Source organism: Vombatus ursinus, unplaced genomic scaffold, assembly GCF_900497805.2.
Source record: "Vombatus ursinus unplaced genomic scaffold, bare-nosed wombat genome assembly UNPS02014805.1, whole genome shotgun sequence".
Lineage (NCBI taxonomy): Eukaryota > Metazoa > Chordata > Mammalia > Diprotodontia > Vombatidae > Vombatus > Vombatus ursinus.
In genome coordinates this window covers 7112747-7126975 of record NW_020954583.1, presented here as the reverse complement: position 1 = coordinate 7126975, position 14229 = coordinate 7112747, and the positions used below count along the sequence as shown (strand labels likewise).

The 14229-nt window shown below is 39.3% G+C and overlaps 2 pseudogenes; both read left to right on the top strand.

Annotated features, from left to right (window-relative positions):
- The first annotated feature begins 464 nt into the window (after positions 1-464).
- LOC114051703 lies at positions 465-1936 on the top strand (annotated as a pseudogene).
- An 8714-nt stretch (positions 1937-10650) lies between these two features.
- LOC114051737 overlaps positions 10651-14229 on the top strand; it is a 92838-nt pseudogene continuing 89259 nt past the window's right edge.

Sequence of the window (14229 nt, the reverse complement as noted above, 5' to 3'; positions counted from 1 at the left end):
TTACTTATTTAGTGCCATACCCACTGAACTACCAAAATTATTTAAGTGAAATAGGAAAAAAATAAAATTCATCTAGAAGAACAAAAAGTCCCAAATATCAAGAGAATCAACGAAAAAAAATTGTGAAGTGGCCCAGTGATACCAGATCTCAAAAAGTATTACAAAGCAGTAATCATTAAAACAATCTGATCAGTGGAATAGATTAAGTATATAATACACAGAAGTACATGATCATAGTACTCTAGTGGTTTGTGAACACAAAAATCTAAACTTTTGGGACAAGAACTCATTATTTGACAATAATTACTGGGAAAACTGGAAAGCAGTTTGGCAGAAACAAAGTATAGAACAATATCTCACCTTGATAACTAGGTACTAGGGAGGCAAGAGCATCAAAGTTGGCTGCCATAATCAAGTGTTGTCGTGTTGACTTTTTCTATTTTACTTTGGCTTTGAAGGTTAAGAATGCTACGTTAGCTGGAGCCATAGTGATTATATTGTACTCAGATCCAGCTGATTACCTTGCTCCTGGGGTACAGCCCTATCCTAATGGATGGAAACTTCCTGGAGATGTTGCCCAGAGAGGGAATGTATTATACCTGAATGGAGCAGGTGATCCTCTCACTCCAGGTTACCCAGTGAAAGAATACTCTTTCAGGTATGCAGAAAATGAAGGAGGGAGAATCTCCCAAATACCAGTACATCCCATTGGATATCACGATGCAGAGATATTATTATGCAATATGGGAGGAATTGCACCACCAGATGACAGCTGGAAAGGAAATCTTAATGTGCTTTATAATATTGGGTCTGGCTTTATAGGGAACTATTCCACCAGGAAAGTCAGAACGCATGTTCACAATACCAATGAAATAACAAGGATTTACAATGTAATTGGAACAATCAGAGGATCCATGGAACCAGACAGTTTGGAGACCAAAAAGAACTATTATTTTTGCTAGCTGGGATGTAGAAGAATTTGGACTGTTGGGTTCCACAGAATGGGCTGAGGAGAATGCAAAAATACTTCAAGAGAGAAGCTTTGCTTATATAAATTCTGACTCATCCATAGAAGGCAATTATACCCTTAGAGTGGACTGCACACCCCTTCTCTACAAATTGGTTTATAATCTGACAAAAGGGATTGACAGTCCTGATGATGGTTTTGAAAGCAAATCTCTTTATGAAAGCTGGTTGAAAAAGGTCCCTTCACCTGAAGATAACAATTTTCCTAAAAAAAATAAACTAGGATCTGGTAGTGATTTTGAAGTTTATTTTCAGAGGCTGGGAATTGCTTCAGGTAGAGCCTGTTATACTAAGAACAGGAAAACAGACAAGTTCAGTAGCTATCCAGTTTACCACACTATTTATGAGACTTTTGAGCTGGTTGACCAGTTTTATGACCCTACCTTTAAAAACAACTTGTTGTAGCCCAGTTATGAGGTGTATGAACTTGCAGATTCCAGAATCATTCCTTTAATATTCAAGACTATGCAAAAGCTTTAGAGAGCTATGCTACCAGTATCTATAATTTATCCAAGAAACATGACCAACAATTGAAAAACCATAGAACATCATTTGATTCCTTATTTTCTGCTGTGAGAAACTTCACAGATGCTGCTGCGGATTGTCATAGAATACTTGCACACATAACCCAATTGCAGTGAGAATTGTGAGTGATAATTTTATGCTGTTGGAAAGAGCTTTCATTGATCCCTTTGGTTTACCTGGAAGGCAATTCTATAGGCACATCATCTGTGCTCCAAGTAGTCACAACAAACATGCAGGGGAATCATTTCCAGGAATCTATGATACCATGTTTGATATTGAAAACAAAGCAGATCAACATGAGGCCTGGGAAGAAGTTAAAAAACAGCTCTCCAGTGCAGCATTTACAATTCAAGCAGCAGACAGGAGTCTGAAGGAAGTGTTATAAGAAGATGGCAGCAGAAACCTTCTGTCCATGTGACCAGCCACAAGCACCACCAGGGAGGAAACCAGAGAACAAGATTCACCTCCAGATTTTCTCTGATAATCCATGAAGCCATAGTTTGAGCTAACAAAACCTGTATAACTGCTAATTTATATGACATTCTTCATCCATTCACTCCACTTTATCAATTTAGCTAATGATGTACTTGAAATTACTTGAGAATACCCCCTTTGCCCAGCTGAAGCTGAGAAAAGACATTGGAAGCTCTTTACATGTGCTTAGTTCTATTACATTTACATTAGCAGAGAATAAAGCAACACTTTTGAAACAATAGGAATCAACTTTGCAGTTATGTAGCAAATTGAAGTAACAGCTACAATTCCTCCAACTTAATTCAGGCCAGGAACCTAGCTGAGAAATAGAAATCAGAGACTTAGGAGATACCACCATTAAATGGTATTCTAGTCTTCTAAGGACAAAGCCATCACACTGACTCATGAAAAGTTCTGATTATTTCCCTTGATAAATGAATCACTTCTAGACATCCCCTGACAATGGTTTTCTACCTTCTGCTTGAAGATCTCCAGTGATGGGAGACTACTAGTTCCTGAGGCAGAAGGTCCATTTTCAGATAGAATCAATTATTAGGGATTTTTTTTCCTGATATCAAATGTAAATCTACCTCATTGTAGCTTTGCCCTTTATTGTTCAAAGTTCTGCTCTCTGTTTTTTTTTGTTTGTTTGTTTGTTTGTTTATTAGGCAATTGGGATTAAGTGACTTGCCCAGGGTCACACAGCTAGTAGGTGTCTACTGTGCTACCTAGCTGCCCTTAAAGCTCTGCTCTCTGGAGTCACACATAGTAAGCCTATTACCTCCTCCACTGACCCATTCTCATATCCCACCCAAGTCTTCTCTCCCCCCAAACCCACCAAGCTAAAGAGCAACATTTCCTTCAGCCATGGGCTCCAGCCAACTTAGGCATTTTCCTATAAACATGCTTGTCAATGTCTCTTTAAAGAAACAATACTTCAAGCATGGCCTGGCCAACAAAGATCACAGTGGATTATTATTTCTCTTATATTTCTATTAGCTTAGTCTAAAGTCACATTAGTGGGGTTTTTTTAGGGGGGATAGTATCTAACTGTGACATATCTGAATGTAATCTCATGTTCAGTTTGCATACAACTTTAAAAAGGGAGCCTTTTCTTAAGTATCTTTTTTTCTTTAAAAAACATCAACACATCACCAGTGAGCCAGGTGAATTCAGCAATACCAAAGCTTTGATAATTTAGACATTAAGCATCTACTTCATGGAAGGCATTGTTCTAGGCACTAAGAATACAAAGATGAATAAAAGGCAGGCCTCTTCTGGTCTCTAGAAGCTTATGATCTGATAGACAAGTACAGAAACAACCAATGCAGATTTGAATATGTTGTCCAAAGGAGAGAATAAAGTTTCCCCAAGAGATCTAAAGAAGAACATGTTTTTTATCTTAGGATGGGGAGATAAGGCAAATGAAGTGGCACCTGTACTCGGTCGGCATCTTCACTATCTGTACTCTAACTCTAAATGATAGTGTCACAAAGTTCATGCCTTTTACTATGTAGGAGAGTTATGGAAGCAATTGTAGTCATTTATCTAGAGATTATTGTGTTAGATTTGGACATAAAATAATTTTAATGACTTAATAAACTTGGTTATCTGAAATTTTACCCTTTTGTACATTAGGAATAAAAAATTATGAAAGGCTGAATTTCTAGAAGTAGAAATACATTAAAGCAGTTAGCCTGATTTCCCAACCATGAGATGGAAAAAAATTAAATTTAAACATTAAAAATAAAAATAAATAAAAATAAACATTGAAAAATAAAAAAGAACAATATCTCACACCATATACCAAAATAAGATCCATATAGTTATATCATATGCTAATTAGGGAAGCATGGAAAATTTTACCCCTCAAATCTATCTATAAGGGAAGAATTTATGACCAAACAAGTGATAGAGAACATTGTAATGTTGAATAGATAACTTTCATTACATTGAATTGAAAACATTTTTGCATATACAAAACAAATGTAGCCAAGATTAGAAGGAAAGGAAGAAACTGGGGAAAAGTTTTACAGCAAGTTTCTCTTGTAAAGGCCATGTTCCTCAAATATATATGAAACTGAGTCAAATTTATAAGAGTATAAGTCATTCCCCAATTGATAAATGGTCAAAGGATATGAAAAGCAATCTTCAGAAGAAGAAATCAAAGCTATCTATAGGCATATGAAGATGTGTTCAATATCACTTTGGATTAGAGAAATATAAATTAAAATAACTCTGAGAAACCATCTCACAATTATCAGATTAGCTAACTTGGCAGAAGAAAATGTCAAATATTGGAGGGGATGCGGGGAAAATTGAGACACTAATGAACTGTTGGTGGATTTGTGGGCTAGTCCAACCATTCTCAAGAATAAATTGAAATTGTGCTCAATGTGCTATAAGACCTTTTGACCTAGCAATACCTCTATTAGGTCAGGATCATGAAGATTTCAAAGGAAAGGGGAAAGGATCCATTTGTGTAAAAATATTTATAGCAGCTTTTTTGTGGGGACAAATTATTGTTAATTGAGCAGATACACATCTATTGAGGAATGGCTAAACAATGTGTGCTATATAATTAAGATAGAATACTATTTTGTTAAAAGAAATGATGAACAGGATGGTTTCAGTAAAATGTAGGAAGACTTACATTAATTCATGCAAAGCTGAACAGAACCAGGAAAACATTGTACATAGCAGTAGCAATATTGTATGATGACTGACTGCAAAATGACTTATCTATTCTTATCTATACAATGAACCAAGACAATTCAAAAGGATTTATGAAGAAGAATGTTATCCACCTCCAGAGAAAGAACCTATGGAGTCTGAATACAAATTGAAACATACTATTTCTTAACTTTATTTTTTAATGTTTGCTGTTTTTGCAATATGGATATTATGAAAATATGTTTTCCATGTCTTCATATGCACAATCATTATCAAATGTCTTGCCTTCTCAAGGAGGGAGAAGGGGAAGAAGACAGTTTGGAACTCAAAATATTTGTAAAAGGCTATTTTTTCCTGGAAATTGAGAAATATTAATTAAATAAAAATATGTTGAGAAAAATTAATTGAAGGTGTTAGATTATATGACTTCAGAAGCCCATTCTAGCCTTAATATGTGATCTTGTGATCCTCTGAATTAGCCTGGATGAACCTGTCAATTGACTTGCCTCGAGTTAGCCAATAAAATATATGTACCTTTATGAATGCAGATGTATTGATTTCTGGTCATCTCATGGTAGACAATTCAGCATTTATTCTGCATGCTTACTTGGAACTAATTAATCTAAGTGAGCGAGCCAAGGAAGCTCTGAGATTATGATTATTGACGGATGCTATTCAGCCAATCTCAAAATTCCATTGAGTTAGGGCGGTCACCCATGATTCATCCTGTAAAAATAAGGCATCAATAAAGTTTGTTGCCTTTTTATATCCTCAGACCTAGGCCTTATTGCTTCTTCTTTCATGGTACATTGTTTTCTGGTGCCTATGATGAAACTGCCAAGATGCCAGCTATTTGGATTACTCACTAAGCTCAATTTGAGAACATCTAAAAACTTAATGGACTCTATAGTACTGCAGAGAAAGCAAGCCTCATCACACAGTTATCCTACCCCAGAGATCCCAAGCCTCTGGGGCTTGGTTTTTAAACCAAGATTTTGAAATTGGTTTTTGAAATAATCAATGGTCATATACCACTCACAGTACAGAAAAACAACTCAAAAGATTAAGACCTTGTAGAGGTCCAAAATATGACCTAATCTACCCCCTTCCTGGTAGTTCAGGAGAATTATTAACTATGGTAAAAACAATTTAGGTATTGTAGAAGAATGTAATTTTGGAGAAAACAATTTTCTATTCTCAAAATTGTTTTGCATTGCTTATCTCAGATGTATAACATATCCCATGACAGTCTCCAGCTGGATACTATTTCAGAATTTTCCCTCCAGCACAAGAATCATCAGTATGTTTTGTATGATTGAGGATGAGGAGTTATTTCCATAAATATCATACAATTGCACAATCAACTTTATTCTAATAAGTATAATCTCAATCAGCTAGATCTATGGAGAGGAATGGAAGGTCACTTTCTAGACTTCATATGGCTTTTATGAATAATGTGTTATGCTGTTTGAGTTGTGCAGTATCTACTTTTTAGTCATTCATGAATTTAGGGTTCAGAGACCTGGACTATGGAGTTGTCTTCATTTCAACAATATTGTTTCCATCAAAGGGTCCCACCTACGACACTGAGTTTGCCTGAACCAATTCCACTGTCTACACTAACATTAACTATTTGCCATATGGGGGAAACACCACTTTAGAAAGGAAATGATCAAGTTCCTAGAAAATAAGGGTTAGTGGGAATGCTCATACATACATGATGGAGACAATACTTGTCTGATAGTACAAAAGCTCTAAGGTGGATTCTTCCCTTTGTATAAACACTATACTTTCACAGACTAATTCTTTGCACTATTATACCACTCACAAATTTGGTGAAACATTTTCAAGAGTTTTCAGTGGAAACCTGAGGCAGACAGCACATTTTGAAGACTTAAAAATTGATTTACCACAGTCAGAGCTTATGTTTGTGTTTTTGTGCATACACATATGCGTTTGTGTATATATGTATATTACATGAATATGTACATATGTGCCTCTCTATAGCTATGCATAATATCTATATCTATATATGTTTTGAATCTATATAGATATAGATGTAATAGAGATATAGATAGATACAATTCCATATTCTAACATTGCACACATATCTACAATCTGACCAGTACAAAAAAAAAATACACCACCTAGTAGAAACTTTTAATTATCTCATTCACATTGGAGACATGAATGCATTATCTTGAAGAAATGTAGCATCCATTCTAGGGCAGCTAGGTGGCATAGTCAATAGAGTGCAAGGCCTGGACTCAGGAAGATCCCTCTTTCTCAGTGTAGATCTGACCTTGGACACTTTCTGGCTATGTGACCATAAACATGTCACTTAACCCTATTTGCCTCAGGTCTCTATTTGTAAAATGAGTGGCAAACCACTGCAGTCTCATTGGCAAGAAAACCCCAAATGGGGTCATGAAGAGTCAGACATGACTGAAAAAACAACTGAATAAATAAATCCACTCTACAGATCAAATAATTCACAGGCAATAATTCGAAAATCCATTATTAAGTAATTACTATGTGTCAGAAACCACACTAAGTGCAATGAAAATAAATACAAGCAGAAAGACAGGCCATGCCCTCAAGGGGCTTACATTCTAACAGGAGAAGAAAATGCAAAAAGAGGAGGCTGAAAAAGTTGGGGAAGGTGCAGGAAAGTAGCTGTGGCATGCTGCATAAAGCCTAGATAGTCAGGAGTAGAGTGTGGAGCAGAATGAAATTATGGATAACTTGTCCACTTTCCTAAAAAATTAGGTTCTGGCACTTCATGGAGCCAAGATGGCAGAGTAAATAGTTAATCTGTGTAACTCTCCCATATTAACCTCTGACAAACCAGAAAATAGTGCCCCAGGAAAAATCCCAGAACAACGAAGCCAACAGAAAGACGGGGTAGAACAAGCTTTTAGACCGGGAAACATGGAGGATCAGCAAGAAAGATCTATATCACTCCAGTTAAAGGGGAGGATGTCCAGGACAGGATGCATCTCAGAGAGCCAGCAGCAAGCCCTACCACAGCAAACCAGCAGGAGATCCTGAGCACCAGGGTAGCTGAAGAGACAAATGCCAACACAAGGACCCCACCAAGTGTTTTAACATAGTCAAAGAAACTGACAGACTCCAGCTCAAAAATAAACAAAAGCAAACAAACAAAAAAACAAACTAACATTGACCATAGAGATTTGCCATACTGACAGGGAAGATCAAAATACAAACTCGGAAGAGGACAATATTGTCAATAACTCGACATCTGAAACCTCAAAGGGGAATAAGAATTGGTCACAAGGCCAAAAAGCCATCTTAGAATAGCTCAAGGAGGATTTGAAAAGTCAAATAAGAGAGGTAAAAGAAAAATTGGGAAAAGAAATGAGAGGTATGCAGGAGTTAACAGCTTGGAAAAGGAAGGGAAAAAACTGACTGAAGAAAAGAATTACTTAAAAAAATACAACTGGCCAAATTCGGGGTGGGGGTGGAATCCGCTGAAGAAAACAGGTGTTTAAAAGTTGGCTGTGTGCTCTGATTCTTATAATCTAGCCACTGCTCAGATTTTTACAATCTAGCCAATACCTCACAGATACACAGATTCCTTAAGAGTCTGGCTAATATGGCAGATCTTTTATAAACCTTGTCTTTAGTTGAAAGAAGCCTTGGGTTGAATTCTTTCTGTCAGGGCCCATGTGTTGTGATCCCAGGGTCCCAGTACCCCTAACCCTCTAGACCTGAACATTTGGTTCCCTGACTGGGAATAACTGCCAAATCCAAAATTCTTCTCCAGCCAAGACTGCAAAGTATGTAAGCCTCCCCCTCTCCCTAATCCCTTTCTTGTCCTGTGGTTGAGAGGTGATTTCCAAGCACCTATCAAGTCTTGACTTGGAAGTGCTTTTTGGGCCTGACTTCTCAGATGCCATTAGGTCCGACAGCTATGAGGTTATCTTAAACTCAGCCTGATGCTCTCAAGCTCTCAGTCCAATGATTCTGTTCAATCATGGACCTGGGCACACCTTCAGACTCCCTATCCAGAAGCATAGGCCCAATCCTCTCAATTCTCTCAACATAGGGACTTGGGAAAACTTAAGGTACTTCTTAGGGCTTTTGGTTTTTCTGTTTGTTTCCCCAGGCAAGGCTTATTGCCAAATCTTCCTTTAAGGAGGGAGGGACTTCCAGTCCCCATGCCTGCAAAGGGTCAATCTTTTTCAGTTCCCAAAGATCTTCCTTTGGGCTGTCTTTTACAAAATTGGGAAAAATTTAGTTTCTCTAAAGAACTTAAAAAGAAAAGGCTAGTGTTCTTTTACAACACTGTTTGGCCTCAGTATCATCTGGGAAATTATGAGGCATGGTCTGTTTTTGGGACATTACAGCAACATACTCTCTCAGAGTTAGAAAGATATTGTAGCAGAGAAGGAAAATGGGTGGAGATTCCCTACATAATGACTTTTATTGAACTTTCTCATGGCCCTATTCAAAGAAAAGATTGTAGGATACTCATAGCTAGAGCCACCCCACAATTGGGGAATGGGGATCAACTAGACTTTCTGGATGACCCTCTTATTGGCCCAATGCCAGAGCACCCCCCTCTTCCCACCCTCCATTAATACCACCTCCCCAGATTCTATCTTCACCCCATCCTCCCCTGGCTGCCCCTGTTTCCCATACCCCCCATCTTTCCCTTGGTTTACCTTCCATTTTCCTCTAGCCTACATCCCTTTATATCCTGCCTTCCCTGAATTTCCTTCACAGGCACCTGCTCTGGAGGTGACCCCCTACTAAGGTTTTAGATAAGGGCCTTTCCTCAGCATCTCCCCCCCCAGGCCCTTTACCCTGAGGCAAGGACCACCCAGACCCTGGCCTCAGTGGCATCTCCTTCCCTGACCCCTCCCCCTCCTCCGGTGCCAGCTGATTTTTCCATTTGCTGGTCAGTATCCCCCAGTCCCTCACTTACAAGAAGTGGGACTTCCTATCTCCCTTCCTCCCTAGCCCCAGTTCCCACAGTGCCTTCAGGGCTTTTTCCCCTAAGGGAAGTTCCTATCTCACCCAATGAGACAATTAGGTTGGATGTTCCGTTTTCCATTTCAGACCACATTCAGGTCAAAGAGAAACTAAGGCGATACTCAGAAGATCCCACTAAGTTTACTGAAGGCTTTAGTGACATGATCCTAAAATTTGAGATTTCTTGGGGGTGATTTGCATATCCTTTTCTCCATCTATTGTACCACTGAGGAGAAGAGAAGAATCTGGGAACAAGTCCAAAAATTTGGGGAATGTTTGGCTAGCAGTGACCCCACAAAGTAACACCCAGGAACAGCTGCTGGTCCCACTACTGATCCATGATGGGATTATCAGAAGAATGAGGATAGGGGAAAGATAGACAATATGGTAATTTGCCTGCTAGAAGGCCTAAGAACTGCATTTCAAAAGCAAGTAAATTTTCAAAAAATTAAGGAAATTACTCAAGGAGAAAAGAAAAAAGTTACCCTTTTCCAAGACTGGCCAGTAGAAGCAGACTATACAGAAGGGGCAACAATCCTTAGCATGTATTTCATTAATCAGTCTACCCCAGATATTAGGAGGAAACTGCAGAAATTGGCAATGGGACCTCAAACCCCTCAGGCCCAATTACTGGAGACCGTCTTTGGAGTTTTTAACAATAGAGACTTAGTAGCAGCAGAGGAAAGAAAAAGAAGAGAAAGGGCTAGAGACAGAGAACATGCTCAATTCTTGGCTGCTGGCATGGCCAGAAAAAGACCCAAGGGTGTTTCTAGCAACTCCTGCAGTGGGACAACCTGCTTTCAATGGCACCAGGAGGGTCACTGGTCCAAGAAGTGCCCCCCCATGTTGCCCCCTCAGAGGAAACCTGACAACTAGGGCAGTGAGGGTCACAAGGAGGCCCACTGGTCCTAGGAATACCCCTCCAGGGCACCCCCCCCCCCAGAGGGAGCCCTCATGACTCAGTTCCTCTGGGACTGTGCCCAAGATGTGACCAGGAGGGACATTGGAGGAAGGATTGTCCCTGAGGTTGGAAACATAGTGGAGTTGCCCCCAAGTACCCCATCCTCCAGTCTTCTTAAGACAGGGAATGACAGGGGAATCAGGAGCTTGGTAGCAGTCCCACTTTCTCCATATCTAGCTGAGCCCTGGGCAAAAATCAAGGCTGAAGGTAAGGTTATACACTTTATCATGGCTATGCTCTTGGTTTAAACCAATTACTCTGGCCCTACTTGCCCCCTTGTCCTGTCAGATCACAGGCATTGAAGAGAAAACTAAGAGATGTCTCCCCTGCCAATTTGAAGTTCTGCTGTTTGAACACTCCTTCTTTGTGTACTCCTCTTGCCCTGCACCTTTGTTGGGAAGGGATCTGATGGTGAATTTTGGGAGTCAATCTTCTCTAGTTAAACCTCCTATCTCCCTTTTCCTTCTGTGCACCAGACCTCCCCACGTTCCCCCAGAAGTTTGGGAGAAAGTTGAGCAAATTGTTTGGCATCAGGGAATTATGTCAAGCAAATTTTCATAATTTGGTTACAGTTGAAATAATTTTGCTATTGTTGGTTATTGTTTTAATGTATAAATTAAATGTGTAATGCCAAAAAGCTTGTTTGGGTTTTGTCTTGCTGAGAATTTGCAAGTATGTAGAAATAATCTCTAATGATTGACTTCTTACACTAGGACAAATTTAAATTTGACATGTAAATCCTGAAAAAGTTTTCCTAAGCTGTGATTAGTGAAACTTACTGGTTTAGGTAAAAAAAAAAAAAAAAAGCTCATGATTTTATTTTGAGTTGTCTAATGGATCATAATAATCCATCAATAATCAATAATCTACCATCTGAGAGAAATGCTACAAGCTACTCAGAGAGAATGTGATATTGGTGGGAAATCAGCATCAGGAAAAGCTGAGAGGACAATTTTAGCATCTGTCTAAGATGGGATCCTCCTGGCTCAGTTTCCCCAGTATGTTCCTTTGAAAAGGAACTTTACCCACCTGGCTATTCTTAAATCTGGCTATGATGTGGATTTGATACTGCATGGTTGGAGAACTGAATTATCTGAATCCAAACAGAGCTAAGGATGTTTTATCCTCTCATATTTGGGCCCTAAATCTAGTCCCTGCTTTATATCTGGGCCCTGCAGTCTTTTCTGTCAGATTTGTGTCTTCCAGACTACAGGCCATTCACCTACAGTTGATAGCAAACAGTGGGTACTAGCCAATGTCCCCCCCCATCATACCTTTTGTGCATCCTGTGCTCAGTTCCAGTCAACCTCCTCTTTAGGACCCCCTCAAGGGGGGGGGGTCTATGCTTCGTGCCACCAGGAAGCAGTTTCAGAAGTCGAGACTTTAGCTCCTTATCAAGAATTTGGGTCCCATTTGTTTGAGGGGGGAATGATGAGGATGGGATCTAGATGCCAAAAAAGAAAAACCCTGGACTTTCTCCCATGGCCAAGTATCTAGCATTTGCCTGAAGCTATAATCCCATCAACTGGCCTTCCTTTGTGCCTACACCCAATCTCCCAAATCTCTGTTACCCCTAACCTAGCCTAGACCTCCCTATGTCCCTGGTCACTTCCCACCCTTAATCCTATATAGGCTCCATTCTCCCTTGGCCACACCTGGAATTGTGCATGTAGATGGGTTTGCATTGGCAAGAAGAATGCTCATCTCTTTATGTGAGATTGGGATGAAGGAAGAAATAGTCAGAAAGCATCTCAGTGATACAAGATGAAAGCAGGAGAAAAAGAGCCCTTAGAAAATGGTATAATATTTGAAATGAGATGGAAAGTTTTCCATTGAAAGGGATTTAGGGAGAGAGAGACATGGGAGATTTTAGGAGGTATAAAAAAATTGAAAAGGCCACTTTTCTTGCAAATGGGATAGTGAGTCAAGTAGAGAGGAATAAAATAATTGTCTTGCCATAGTGAGGGCTACTTGAGATCATGTAACAAAAACTTCTAGTGAAAACAGTTAGCACAGTGCCCCTGTTCCTGGAACTCTCCCCACCTCTTGTTGGGGATTCTTAGTCCATAACATGCCCCCTTCCCTTCCCAGGTTACCCAATCCCAAGATTATTCCCCACTTTCTTTCTTAGAAAAATTATAAAAAAAAAATCAAACAATTCCTTGCTCTATTCTAATTGAACTGTTCTAGCATTAGGCTAATTGCTACACAGGATCACATTTACACCTGTTTAATAAAGATCATTCTTCATTCAAGGAGGGATCCAGAATCCATAAAGGTTTATGCCTCAGTTTACAGGAGGAATGAGCAAAACTGTAGTGAGTGTGTGGAAAGGGTGATCAAGCAGGCTTTGTCATCAAAAGAGATCTAGATCTTGGTGAGAGACAAAATATGGAAGGAGTGTGAAAATAAAACATTTAAGATGGAAGCAAATTTGTTACCTATGGAGTAACCATTCCAGAGAGCACAATGGAAGTAGTGGATAATTTTCAAATGGAATTTTTTGGGGGGATGGAGGATATTAGGTTGATGGGAATAGGAGTAAGTGCTCAGGAGATGGAGAATGGGGTTTCAATAATGACTGTTAGGCAGTCAGATTTATTGGGAGGGTGTGACTGGATCACTGTTTGGTAATAGTTGAGGAATGAGTTATAAAATCCTTAGAGGTTTGTCCAGGTGGAGTGGAGGAGTTCTCTCAGAACCAGCTCAAACAAGAAGACCAGTGGGGCGGGAGGAGCAGGATGGAATGGAATAGACTAGTCCAGGAGATAGCGAGAGGGTATTTCTTTCCTTTCCCTTTGGGTAGGTAGAGACAGAGTGGGGAACATGCAGCCTTGAGGCCACATTTTATCCTTTAGGTCCTCAAATACAGCCCTTTGACAGAATCCAAACTTCACAAATCAAATTCCCTGCACTTGAGGACATAAAGGGCCATACGTGACCTTGGGGTTTCTGGTTCCCCATGCCTGAATAAGGTGAAAAACATTAGTACAGGCTGCAATGGCCTTTCTCTCCTTGTTCTGAAGATAGTAAGTGGCCATGTGAAGAAACTGGCAATCAACAGAATGAAGTGTGTGTGTGTGTGTGTGTGTGTGTGTGTGTGTCCCTCCACTGTAGGCAGGAAGAGACCAAGTCAAACTGGAGGAATGAGAAAGATGGAATGGCTAACTTTCTATGACCTCCTGATCCCAAGACCTTGTTATGCTAGACCTAAAATATTCCTGCATCTTTCTTCCCTTTACTAATTTACTTTGGCTAGAACCTAGATTTATAACATGTATTTTTCATTGTATTATGTATACTGATTTTGCCTAGATAACCCAATTCTACTATCACCTATATTATATTGTAACTGTTATACAAGATTATACAATAAAAGTACTTATAATAGAGAAACATGTACTCAATTTTTCTGCTTATAATTTGTTTTCTAAGATTCCTTATGCTGTTGAAAAGTAGACTTTCACACATAATACCTGGTTTTACTAATGATGAGATGATTGAAGGAGGGCCTTCAATTGGATCCATCCATGACTTACTATTAGGGAAGAGAAATGACAGAGAATACAGAG